The sequence below is a fragment of the Crocuta crocuta genome, unplaced genomic scaffold, assembly GCF_008692635.1.
Source record: "Crocuta crocuta isolate KB4526 unplaced genomic scaffold, BGI_CrCroc_1.0 scaffold93, whole genome shotgun sequence".
Classification (NCBI taxonomy): domain Eukaryota; kingdom Metazoa; phylum Chordata; class Mammalia; order Carnivora; family Hyaenidae; genus Crocuta; species Crocuta crocuta.
Window position 1 is genome coordinate 8,191,062 of NW_027529641.1, and position 12,795 is coordinate 8,203,856.

Sequence of the window (12,795 nt, forward strand, 5' to 3'; positions counted from 1 at the left end):
ACTACCTCCAGCAGCGTTTCAAGCTGGTGTTCAAATGTCTATAGATGTCAGAGCTAGGTGGAGGGGTTGGCTCATGGCCAATGACTGGGAGCCAGGGCTTCACTAGGTGAAGTCTGTGAACCACCAACTGATATATTCCCTTTGTTGGGATTCTCTCATCTACAGATATCAGTTGGGATGCTTTGGGCTGCAAGTGATATAAAGCTCAACTCAAAGCTTCAATGACAAAGGAAGTAAATGATCTCAAATAACAAATTCAGAGGTGGGCTGCTCCAGAGTTAGTTGGTTCAGCAGCCTAGAGAAGTCATCCAGGATCCATATTCTTTCCAGCTTTTCATTCTGCCAATTTCAATATTTTGATGTGTTGGCTTAGCTCTACTTATGGTCACAAGATGATTACCACTGCTTGAGGCATTACATGCAGATGTAAAATGTCTGTAGAAAAGTAGAAAAAAGTAGAAAAGGATTTTTTTCCTGAGAACCTCTTTTTGAGAGCAAGTAAACATTTCTCAGATGACCCTCACCACACACGCACGCGCGCGCGCGCGCACACACACACACACACACACTACCAAAATATTCCTCACCTCGCGCTGGCCAGAACTGGGTCACATGTCCACTCTTAAACCAGTCACTTGTTATTTGGGTTGTATAACTTATTTATAAATTTAGAAAATATTTCCCTTGAGTAAGATTAATCAAGGGAACATGTGAATGGATGTTAATATTAAGTGGCAATGAGTTATGTTTGCACGTATAGGAGGATTAGGAGGAACTTGACGGAGGAACAAGGGGGAGAAGAAGGGGGAAATGGTGGGGGAAAGGGAGAGAGGCAAACCATGAGAGACTCTTGAATGCTGACAAAAACTGAGAACTGATGGATGTGGGGGGGAGGGGGATGGGCATGGAGGAGGACACTTGTGGGGATGAGCACTGAGTGTTATGTGGAAACTAATTTGACAATAAACTATTTGTAAAATAAATAAATAAATAAATAAATAAATAAATGGCGATGGGTTGCACTGCATTTCTGTAGTTTGCACTTAATAATTACACCTGGACACAAAGGATTAGGCATAAACATAACATATATATCCGTATTAATCATGGTGTGAAATTTCCCAGTGTAAGTTTTTAAAGGCCCAGAGTAATAACCACACTGAATCAGGTAATTTGCTTAGAGGTGCATGTGAAAGGAAAAGAAAACATGCATGAGTAGTATGAACCACTTGGATAATTGCAAACAATTGAGCAGCTCAAGAAAATTTCATAAGCACATTTTGAATGACTGATTGGATCCTATAGGAAGCAGTTAATTAGTGAACATTTGCTTTTCCCATGCCACCTCTCTCCAACCTGTGGGATTAATAAAATCTGAATAAAAAAAAAAAAAAGTCTTGCTTCTCATGAAAGAAAGATGCCCTGCTTTATCCAGCCAGATGAAGGGATGTTGTTGCCAGTTTCAAGAGGCAGGGTTCCTTCAGAAAACCGAGCTCCTCTGCCTCTCATGTGTTTAGGGCTGGCCTTCCCACAGTGGCTTCCTGGTTGCTGGAAGCAGCACTGCAGCCAGGCCAGTAGGGTCAGACACATATGTAGGCGGCAGGCTCCCCCTCTGTGCTTTCTTCCTTCCCAGATGCTTGGGATTCTCACTGATGTGCAGGGCTTTCTCTCTCCCTTGAATCACTTGCTCCTGCGCAGCACTGATAGGTTTGCTGTTCAACATATCTGTATTTCTAAGGTTGCTATTTTCCCCTGATGTTACAGGGTGTGTTCCATTTTACCTATTCTGTTTCTTCCTTCCCCAGGCTTTGTGCCTCCTTTTGTCCAGTTGAGGTCAAACTTGTTTATTCCCTGGAATGTCATTCTTTCTTATTTTCTCTGTTCAAGGCTTCTGAAAGCTCCACATAGTTGCCCGAACATCTCATGTGTGTGCAAAGAAAGCACTTAGAGGATACAGGACTGAAGTTTCCTTTAGTATTTAGCTTCTGGGGGTAACTTCTTCGAGAACTAGAGACTTTGTAACAAATGAGCTGGTCAAATTCTCTTCTTAGCAGGGTTGTCAACTATGCCCTATATGATTACAAGTTTTCATGGAATTAGAGTAGCAATCAGTCTTTTAATGCTCTAAGACAAGTGGACAGAAGTGAGAGTTCTGGCTGAGCACAGGTTTTGCTTGTTTGAACAGTTTTCATACTAAGAAAGGCAGTGATCATAGGTGAGTGAGAGAAAGTCCAGGTAAGAGAAAGGGTTGCCCATGTACAAAGGACAAAGCATCTGACTTTCTTGTTCCCTCCAGGTAGAAAGATACTTTACGTCAATTCTTAGTTTTGAAAATATTTTGGGGGGAAGTATTACATTTACTTGACTCCATGAACTGAAAAAAACTGTTGTTGCTGTTCTTCCCTTTCTTCTTCTTTTATAGTAAGATTTTCTTTTTCTACCAGATGGGCAGCTTCCAGAAGGTACACATGGAAATCTGGCTAGCCAAATAAATGGACTGAACCCCATGGTCAATGAGGTGACATGTCTCACCTGAATCATTCTCACATTTCTAGATTTTTTTTTCTCTAGGTTTGATTAAGTTTTATGATCCTTGTATAGTTCTTGTATATGATCTCATTGTTCCCAATTGTCATATTTAAGAAACTGTAAGCTAAATTCCATTCAGTATAGTGTAGTAAAGAGATGATATAAGAGATGATACTACGCTATAAGTATAGTGTAGTAAAGAGATATGTAAGAGATGATATAAGATAATATAAGAGAGACTGTCAATGTTTGGGCTAGATCAGTAATCAAGTTGTATATGACTTGTTTATTAATCCATTGTATGTGACTTTTTTGGGGGTGGGGGTAGGGGTGCTTTATTTTTTATTGCAGATCTTGTCTTCAGCTCAGTGTTATATGTGGAAATAAAAAACGAGCATGTGAAACAAGGGAAAATTTAGTTTAAAATCACATACTATAAATATACCTATACATATTTTTGCAGATGTTAACTTACTTTGCATTTTTTGGTGAATATCCTGCATTGAGTTATACATACTGCACTATGATTAACTCAGAGGCAATTTTCACAGTAGAGGTTGATATGTTTTGATATGGTAGATCTCTTTGAAGGCACAGGTACTTGTTCTTGCTCATGAGTGGGAAGATACAGTTTTGAAAGCACTGGATCACGATATAGGCACAGTTGACTTTATTACCTGTTTTTGATTTTTCCCTTTTCTCAAAAAATATCTGAGGGCCAAGGCTATTTATGTAGCCCCCAGAGCCTACGTTTGTCTTATGTCTCTGGTACAGGGAGCAGTAGGAACAAGGAAAGCCCCCATTTCCTCAAGATAGTTTGCAGCTATTGAAGATTCATTCAACATCCTAGTGGTTTTAAATGGAAACCTCCACTTGTCCTAAAAGTCACAGAATTTTGTCACTTAAAGAAACAGAGAGCCAAGTTAGGAAGTATTTTGTTTTACGAGCAGATGCTGTGAGAAACTTAGGATGCTCCAGCACATGGGCATCTAATAAATGAGGAACAAGGAGTTTCTTTAAATGTTACTTTCAGCGGCTCCCGGGTGGCTTAGTCGGTTAAGCGTCCGGCTTTCGCTTAGGTCATGATCTCGTGGTTCGTGGGTTTGAGCCCCGCGTCGGGCTCTGTGCTGACTGCCAGCTCAGAGCCTGGAGCCTTTTTCAGTATGTGACTCCCTCTCTCTCTGACCCTCCCCTGCTCACGCTGTCTCTTTCTCTCTCTCTCCTAGAAATAAAGATATTTTAAAAAAAAATTAATGTTACTTTCAGGGTGGGGTTTCTGTTTTCCTTCCAACATGTGTGTATGATTTCTGATTTAGAATTCTTTCATATGTTAATCATATTTTACAGTTGAAATATTTACAGCTGGGTTAACTCAGCCCAGCCTTTCTGCAGGTGAAGAGGCTGAGACCTAACCAGTGAGAGATCTTCCAGGATCCAGAGGAAAGAAATTGGTGACAGAGGAAGGATGAAATTGTGTTTCATAAACCATATAGCATAAAGATGTTCATTAATCGCCTAAAGTATAAACAAACATCTTTGTGACAGTGGCAGAAATCATTATTTCAACAGTAGACTCTCCTCCACTTTAGTTTAACTTTTTAATTTAAAAAAATCTTTCTGTTGGGGCATCTGGGTGGCTCAGTTGGTTAAGTGTCTAACTTTGGCTCAGGTTTGTGAGATCTCATGGTTTGTGAGTTTGAGCCCTGCATCGGACTCTGTGCTGACAGCTCAGAGCCTGGAGTCTGCTTTGGATTCTGTGCCTCCCTCTCTCTCTGCCCCTCTGTGCTCTCTGTCTCTCTCTAAAAAATAAGTATTAAAAATTTAAAAAAAATTCTGTTGCTATTGACCCAGAAAGTCTGGTTGCCCTAACTGCATCCACTTGATGGTTCTCATTACTGTTTTCTTAGTCTTTTCTGATTTCATCTCATTATACTTTAGAAGGAACAGCTTATTAAAGATTCTTCAGCTTGGCTTTCTTCAGGTTCTTTTTAAAACAGGTTTATAAAGATATAATTAACATATAAAATTAATATATGTTTAAAGTATACAATGTTTTTTAGCATACTTCAGAGTTATGCAGCCATCATTATCTAATTTTATCACACTTTAATCACCCCCCAAAAGAAATCACATACTCTTTAGCAGTCACACCCCACATCCCCATGACAAAACTATGTTCTACAGAAGCTGTACCATTTTACACTCCCACCAGAAATATATGAAGTTTCCAATTTCTCTACATCCTTGCTAACACTTGATATTACTTACCTCTTTTTTTGTTTATATCTATTCTGGTGAATGAGCCATTCTTATATCTTTGGAGACATGTCTATTCAAATCCTTTGCCCAGTTTTACAGCTGGATTTGTGTCTTCTTACTAAGTTGCAAGAGTTGTTTATATGTTCTGTATGTATGTCCCTTATCACATACATGATTTGAAAATAATTTCCCCCAGACTATGCAGATTGCCTTTTCCCTTTGAGTATCCTCAGACACACACAAGTTTTTCATTTTGATGAAATACAACTTCTCAATCTTCCTGTTTTATCACCTGTGTTTTTAGTGTCTTATCAAAGAGATCATTGATGAATGCAAAGTCATGAAAATTTGCTCCCGTCATTCCAAGAGTTTTAGAATTTTAATTTTTACATTTAGGCCTATGATTCACTTTGAGTGAATTTTGATGTGGTGTGAGGTCAGAGTCCAATTCATTTTTTTGAACGTGGATATCCATTATACCAACACCATTTGTTGTTATCCTGTTGAATTATCTTGGTTCCTTTTTTGAAAATCTGTTAACCATAGATGTATGGGTTTACTTTTGCACTCACTTCTATTCTACTGCTCTGCATGTGTATCAGTTACTAGAGATGCCATAACAAAATACACAGACTGGGTGGGTTAAACAACAGAAAATTTCTCACAATCTGGAAGCCAGAAATCCAAGATTTTAGTAAGAAATCCGAGTGTTAGTAAGTGTGGTGTCCCATGAGCCTCTGTTCTTGACTTGCAGACAGCTGCCTTTCCACTGTGCCTTCACAAGGCCTACTCTCTGTGTGCACATATCCCTGGTGTTTCTTCCAGTGATGAAGAAGGATGGTGTCCTTATGAGGGCATTAGTCTTATTGGATTAGCAACCCGCCCTAATGGCCTCATTTCAACTTAATCCATTTAAAGACCTTATTTCCAAAATCAGTCATATTCTGAGGTAGTAGGAATTGAAACTTAAACTTATGAATTTGAGGAGGAGGGAGACACAATTCAGCCCATAACAATATGTCTTATGTTTGTGCCTGTACCGCACAGCTTTGATTACAATAGTGTTTTATTTTTTTATTATTTTTTAAATGTTTTTATTTATTTCTAGAAGAGAGAGAGAGACAGCGTGTGCAGGGGAGGGTCAGAGAAAGAGGGAGTCACAGACTGAAACAGGCTCCAGGCTCTGAGCTGGCTGTCAGCACAGAGCCCGACGCGGGGCTCGAACCCACGAACCGCGAGATCATGACCTAAGCAAAAGTCGGACGCTTAACCGACTAAGCCACCCAGGCGCCCCTGATTACAATAGTGTTTTAGTTAAGTTCTGACATTGTTATAGAAGTGTGAGGAAGCGTGAGTCCTCCCACTTTGTTAAAGAGTGTTTTGGCTATTCTGGAATTTCTTTATGAATTTTAGGATCAGCATGTCAATTTCTATTTTAAAAATGCAGCTGTGATTTTGATAGATAATCTTATCAATTTTTTTTATATATTGTTAGATTTGGTTTGCTACTATTTTGATAAAGATTTTGCATCTGTATTTGTAGTTTTTTAATAATGTCTTTGGTTGGTTTTGGTATAAAAACAGTACTGCACTCAAAATGAGTTGGGAATTAGTTCTTCATTTTCTAGTACAGTTTTTAAAGGGCCTCAATTCTTTTTTTTTAAAATTTTTTAATGTTTTATTTATTTCTGAGAGAGAGAGAGCGAGTGAGAGCAGGGGAGGGTCAGAGAGAGGGAGACACAGAATCCGAAGCAGGCTCCAGGCTCTGAGCTAGCTGTCAGCACAGAGCCTGACACGGGGCTCCAACCCACGAACTGTGAGATCATGACCTGAGCCAAAGTCGGACACTCAACCAACTGAGCCACCCAGGCGCCCCCTTAATTCTTTTTTAAAGAATTTTGGTAGAATTCACCAATGAAACCATCAGGACCTGGGTTTTCTTTATGGGAACTTTTTAAACTACTAATTCAATCTTTGTTTCTTCAGATTTTCTGTTTCTTCCTGAAATCTGTATCTTTCTAGGAGCTTTTCCATTTCATCAAATTTCTCTAATTTGTTGGTATACAGTGGTTTATTGCTTGTAGCATCCCCTTATAGTCTTTTTTTTTTCATTTTTAAGGTTGGTAGTGATAAACCCCCCTTCATTCCTGATTCTTTTACATTTCATTTATTTTGAGAGAGAGCACATGCAAGTGGAGCAGAGAAAGAAAGAGAAAGAGAGAGAGAGAGAGAGGGAGAGAGAGAAAGAGAATCCCAAGCAGGCTACGCACTGTCAGCACAGAGCCTGATGTGGGGCTCAATCTCACAAACTATGAAATTATGACCTGAGCTAAAATCAAGAGTCAGATGCTTAATCTACTGAGCCACCCAGGTGCCTGCATTCCTGATTTTTTTTTTTTTTTAAATCAATTTGAGTGTTCTTTCGTGGTCAGTGCAGCTGTCAATTTTATTACTTTTTCAAATTCTTGGGTCATCTTTAATGAGTTGTTTTCTTATTTCACTTGTGCCAGGTTTGCACTTCCTTCTTTCCTCTACAGATCACGCTTTTGGGAGTTGCTGGTAAAATACTAGGCTGGCGCAAGTGGTGAGAGGCCCAGAAGTTTCTGGCACGGCAGACTTTTTTATAAGCCACTGGGAATCAAAGAACACACTGTTTACATGTCTCCTGAGGCACCATGAAGCAGCCTCTGGGAGCCCAGGCTGAAAAGGAGCAAAACTGCTCAAGGCCTCCATAGCATTTGACCTGCCTGTAAGGCTTCTGCTGTGGGCAATAAGTCAGCAGTCTGGGGGAGGCTTTTGGAGAACCAGCCTCAGAAAGAAGATAGCTGCAGGCTCTCAGAGGGGAGACATGGGTTTCTGAAGGCTGAAAGTATGTGATCCTGGGTCTTCCCAGGCCTTGGGAAGGGGCAGGCCTTCTCCTTATCAGGTACATAAGCTCTCACTTTCATCTCAGGAAGGAGGAAGCCCTGTACTAGCTCTCTTCTCTGCAGATTTTGGAGAACCCATAGTCTTGGTGTACTCGCTAGCCTTGAAAGCATCCCTGCTTCAGTTGTTAATTTAACTCAAGGGAAGGAACCAGGAAGGAGAGGGTATCAGAGACAGGGGACCTGTGCAGAAATACCATTTCTCCAGGATTCCTACAGCCACCTCTAAAGTACCTCAGAATATTATTTCTAGTTTTCTGTTTATAATTGTTGTCTCCTTCAGAACCACCAGTTATGCATATGTGGGATCTTTCTTGTCTGCCTTCATTATTTCTGTATTTTGTTCTAATTCACTTCTTTTATTCTTAATCCATTTCAATTTGCTCAGTTTTCTCAAAACTTACCTGTCTTATCCCTCTCTGGGTATTAACTTTGTCCATTCTCTTTCTTGGTGCCCTTGCCTTGTGAGTTACCTCTGTTATAGGCTAAAGTGAAATCTAGAAGAAAAGAATGAGGCTTCTGGCATCTTGAATGGTATGACCTGTAGGGAAATGCTTTGGGTTAAATATGGAGAACACAGCTACTCTAGAATAGCAAATGCTTTCAAATACGTTCTAGGTCGTCTGAAACTTCTTTCTGCAGAGGTAAATCACCAGATTAGCTCACATGCACATTCTATAGGGAAAAACAGTCTTTCATGATTTCTATGTTGGCCTTATTGCCAGCAATTAAAATCTTAAGTGCATACATCAACCATAGAATATGCCAAGAAATAATAAAAATGTCAAATTGTATTCAGATAATATCTGATTACACTCAATAACCTTACAGGTAATATTAACTTTGTCTAGCCCCCTCCTTTTGAAACAAAGTCTCATTCCTTAGTACCCTCTTTTCCCCTGCTTAATTGGGTTTGGATATTGCTTGGCCATAATTTTTTCAGTTCCAAGTGAGGAGAACCAACCGGAAGCAGATAAAGCAAAAGAACATCTGACTTGCATCATTAAGTAGTTATCCCTAGGAGTCTGACCTTGAACTCAGGATCCAGGAGGTGGCATTAGGATTGCCTTTGAGTTGGCAGTCACCATGAAGCAGGTTATACCCAAGCAAAGGCAAAGGGGGCTAGGCTTCCATCACTGTTTAGCTTGTTAGCTCAGGAAAGGAGAGCCTATGTGAGCCTCTGAAAGGATGCTGACTAGACTTTCCAAACCAGTCGCTATGGCTGGCCTGAACCATGTGCACTCAGGAAAGACAGGTAGAGCCTTACTAAGGTCTCCTAGAGATGGGAACCAGTTCCTAAAGGGAAAAAATGCAGAACAAGAGGCAAAAACAAGCAAACAAAAAGAAACTTATTGACCACTACAGAGACCTTGTGTGTTTCTAATTTTATAACTTAGCAGACCTTAATGATTTTCATAAGTAAACTGGGTAACTGGAAGGTTTTTATTTCTTGAAAAGAGAGTCTGAGAAGGTACTTCTGGACCAAATGGCTGCAATGCTTAGAAAGAGCTATCTCATCAAGCTGCACCTCTCCACCCCCTTCCACCAGTCAAGGAAAGCTCTGTTGACACTTAAAAGTATTCTTTCAAGAGCGACAACAAAGTGTTATCGTGTAGTCCTGCTGTGTGGATCTTTGTTATGAGTGAACACAAGGAATTTTATTACAGCCATTAAAAATATCTGGAATCCTTTTCCTCCTGTCTACTCACCAAAATAGTACCTGCCTCCCCCACTCCAACTCCTTTGCTCACATGCTGCCTAAGGTCCCACTTTCTTTCACTGGAAAAGGCAGTGAAGCTGCTCATACATGGGGCTGCATGCTTTTATCATTGCTTTTCTCCCCAAAAAGCCTTTCCCTGCTTTTTGCACTAGGTTGCCAGCAGAAAATTTTAAACCTTTCTCTGGTTCTGCAAGAAATACTAGGGAATGAAGAGGAGAATCTAGTCTGCAAGAAATACTAGGGAATGAAGAGGAGAATCTAGTAAATAAAGATGATTAGAGATTGCTGGCAGTCATTTGCTACCAAGGAGATGAAATAAAGCAATTAATTACTCAGACATCTAAATAACAAGTGATAGTAGGCATTTCTTTGTTCATTGCATTTGAAATCTTAGCTAGCTTAATTTTTGCCTCAAAGAATTTTTACTTTTTTGTCTAGTAATAAAACCATTAAGGTCATTACCATAAACTATTTGAAAATGTTTTTCTTTTTAAACCACTTGTCTTTATTACTTCACTGGCTGAACAAAAAGTCACAAATGTCATATTCAGGTCACACTGCATTTACTGAAAATTTGAATGTGTATAACTGTTAACGGCATGGTGTCACTGTGAAGTTAAAATCATTGAGAATGTATTTCTATCTCCCAAGCAAGACAATCAACATTAAATTTCATTTTTAAAATAATTTTAATAGCACCTTAATGTTTTTTTCAGACTTTTCCCCCCTGACTTTTGTATGTACATGTGTTTCACTGCAGTAAACATCTTTCTATATACAGTTTTCTAAAGTCTCCAGATACTTTCCTTAACATAAACCCTCTAATGAAGTAAACTTGTGATCAACTACGTTGTCCCACTGTTGGGTGAGGTACTTGGCAAACCTATCTCCTTAGTTCCCTAATGCCTGGATTATTATAGCAGTCCCCCCTTACTGTGGTTTTGCTTTCCACAGTTTTTGTTACTTTTGGTCAACTGTGGTCTGCAAGCAGATGATCATCCTTCTGACATATTCTCAGAAGGTCAATGGCCTAACGCTACATCACAGTGCCTGAATTATTCACCTCACTTCATCTCATCCTGTAGGCATTTTATCACATGAGAAGGGTGACATTTTAAGGGAGATGACATTTACATAACTTCAATTATAGTATATTGTTGTAATTGTACTACTTTATTATTGTTTTTAATCTATTGTGCCTAATTTATAAACTTTGTAATAGGTTATATGTATGTACAGGAAAAAACAGTATATATAAGATGCGGTACTATCTGCAGTGTTAGGCATCCTTTGAGGGTTTTGGAACGTATTCCCTGTGGACAAGGGGAGACTACGGTACTCTCATTTTGTTGATTTGGAAACAGAAAGGAGTGTCAGTGGGTGCCCAGATATTACACAGATTTCTTTTTTATTTTTTGAAAATATTTTTAATGTTTATTTTTGAGAGAGAGAGAGAGAGTGTGAGTGGGAGAGGGGCAGAAAGAGGAGACACAGAATCCAAAGTAGGCTCCAGGCTCTGAGCTGTCAGCACAGAACCTGACACATGTGACGAGCCATGAGAACAGGGCCTGAGCCAAAGTCGGCCACTTAACTGATTGAGCCACCCATGTGCCCCTACACAGGTTTCTAATCTAGGTCTATAGGGCTCCATAACTTTGCTTTTTTAAGGACACTATGTTTATGTTCTCTCTGCTTTAACATATAGTTAAGAGCAGTCTCTGAAGGCACACTGTCTTAATTCAGAACCACTTACTTGCTATAGGACTCCAACACAGTTAATTTGTTGTGCCTCAGTTTCTTCCTTTGTGAGAAGAGAAACATAATAAACACACAGGCCTTATAGGGTTGTTGTAGTGACTAATGAAGTAATATACGTAGACCACTTAGAATAGTCTTTGTAATAATTATTAGCTGTTGTTTGTATGTATTATTAGTGTTTGTGTCATTATCATCACGTTTTCCCCCAAACATCCATGGTTTCCCCTGTCAATGTAAAATGGAGTGTGGGTCTGGGTGACTTCTCCATGTGATGCCTAAACTTCATTCTCATATTATTATATGTATGTCTTTTCTCAGGTGCACTCTCCTGGATACAGTGTAGAGAGGTGCTTTAACTGGTATCTTTTCTGACTTATTTTGAGTATGACAGTCTGCTGAGTAAAGATGCTGCTGAAGGACACTGCAGATTTACACTGAAAATGAAGCCTAATTGTTAACAGTGGGTTTCATTTCATTTTGCACTTCTGTTTTCTGTTGGTTGCTGATCCTTCCGACCTTCTTTCTTTTCTTTTTTTTTTTTTAAATTCACAGTACAGCTGATCCTACTGGAGGGAACTTTTGCAGAATTCTTGATTTCAGGAGGTTTAACATGAAGTCCTAATCTGTAAGGAAAATTTTCTCATTGTAAAAAAAAAAAAAAAGGAGTGCCTTGATGATATATTTGTTTTTCTTAGTAGGCTTCTGTCATTAAGACTGATGCTTGAGGATATACTGTTGGATCGTGTGTGGAACAGTCATTACTCATAATTCACTAGATTTTAGCATACTTGCATCACAACATGGAATATCATTTTACATTTAGTATTGCAGTTCCAATGCCATTATCAGATTGCATTTTCATATTGAATTACAAACAAAAATTTTATGTTACTAACACTTAATGAAATTTTAATAAGGTTGTGTTTTGATGCTATTATTCAAATAATGTGTTTTGAATTGCTTTCCTTTGAATATATTTGCATTAAAGAGGAACTCAATTTGATTTGGTTCTTTGAAGAGTTTTCCCACTTCTGGGCAGCTTTAAAAAGGCAAAGTAGGAAATTCAGTTTCTTCTCTGCAAGTCCGTAAATAGAAAAGGAACACATTTGCTAAGATCTGTAGAAGTAATGGCAGCAGACTGCAGATGGTCTGAGTTAATGAAATGACTCATGTTGGCTATTAGGGTTGCACAATTAAATACACACACACACACACACACACAGGGCACACATCACAGATTATGAGGAATGATACCCCTGGGTTCTCTTTTCTGAGCCCTAAGGCTAATATATTAAAAATTAAGAAATTTAAGAGATTCACATTATTGCAGTTCGTGATCAGTGATGCCCAAAATTAACTGAGAATCTCTTGAGAGAGCACGTTTCTGTTTGTAGCATTCTTACCTATTTCTGCTAAAATCGTGGTGTGGCCCAACGCAGTTTACATGAGCAAGTGCTTTCCAAGAGAAATAAGCAAGAACACTTGATTATAATGGGCTTTATATAGTGGCGTGTCCTGGTTGTCTAGCAGGGGGGAGTTTAATGCATAGACTATAAATACTGAAATAGCGAAAATATGGTCGAGTCCTACCTGAAAGGCAAGCCT

At 39.1% G+C, this 12,795-nt stretch overlaps 1 protein-coding gene across 1 annotated transcript in view; it reads left to right on the forward strand.

Moving 5' to 3' along the window:
* ENTREP2 (endosomal transmembrane epsin interactor 2) overlaps positions 1 to 12,795 on the forward strand; it is a 448,581-nt gene that overhangs the window by 284,933 nt on the left and 150,853 nt on the right. The window lies entirely within an intron of this gene.